Here is a 1,323-nt window from a genome sequence, read left to right on the forward strand (position 1 = left end):
AACTACTTCTATTTTCAACCAATTTCAGGGCAAGTCTTCAACATACACTCAATCAAAGGTCAACCAAACAATATTACCAATTCAAATAAGAGCAAAAGGAGAAACAATAACTACGTACCTCAAGTGGGGCGTTACAATCTTCTTCTTCCTCTTCTTCTTCTTCTTCCTCATCTTCCTCTTCTTCCTCGGAACCCATCCACTCATCTGAGTTCTAGTCGGCCCATTGGTATGATGAAGTGTCAACATTGAGCTCCTTGAAGCTATTCGTCAGCAGCTCATGCATCATCTGAGTCTGCTTCACCATCCAATCCTAACGTCTCTTCATATATTTCATTAAGCGCATCATTTCTTGCATCATCTCTTTTTGTGTACTTGTGGAGCTGGATGATGTGGTAATGCTTGTTCTCTGCCTTTTTGCCCTTGCTATTGGTTGGACAGCTTCCGAATGGCCAAGGTTCTTCTTGTAGTATTCTGAGTCTAGAATTGGAGCCGCATGAATACGATGCTCGTCATCCTGAACCTTGACTCCAGCTTTAAGGCATAAGACTGTGATTAGATGCAGGAAACCGTAACTTGTTCACCTCGGTTTTGCTGCTAGCTTGATGCTGTTAAAAATCATGTCTCCTACATCAATACTCTTCCCTGTGGCAATCGAGTAGAGCAAAACTGCCTTCTCATGAGTCACGATGCTGTAGTGCGATTCCGGCATTAGTTTCGCACAGACAAAGTATTGCCATAGCCGAGCCATCGGTGTCAACTACATTCCCTTAAAAGTCTTTTTCTGTTTCTTTGACACTTCCCACTCTACATCCGGTTTTGCAATGACCGGAAGGATTAAACTGTCATCGATCCGTGCTCTCTTGAACTGCACATACTCATCAGTGAGAATTTTCGGCAAGTTATAGAAATCATTGATCTCTTTTCCCGTAAATGGCACGTCCTCCCCTCTCACAAAAATCGTATCTTCCTTACACTCTGGGAGATTGGCATAGAACTCCCTTATTATCAGCTCAACAGCTGCTTGCTCAGGAGCTTTCATGAACACTTCCCAACGTCTCCCTCTACTCCATTCAAAAGCCTGACTAGTGGTTAAACCGCACTCCGGGATAATACCCTTATCCTTTCTTTGGATTGCCGCCTCATACCTTTTACGGGCTTCATCATTAACAAAGCGGTTATCCACTTGCTTTCCTTTACCCTTACCCTTGTATGGCTGCTTAACTTTCGGAGCCATCGTTCAAACTGCAATTCCACTCCAAAATTATAACCCCAACAATTAAGACCTAATTGTTCTACGCAGCCACTTCAAACTTGCAAAAACAA

This window comes from Pistacia vera, unplaced genomic scaffold, assembly GCF_008641045.1.
Source record: "Pistacia vera cultivar Batoury unplaced genomic scaffold, PisVer_v2 Contig1417, whole genome shotgun sequence".
Lineage (NCBI taxonomy): Eukaryota > Viridiplantae > Streptophyta > Magnoliopsida > Sapindales > Anacardiaceae > Pistacia > Pistacia vera.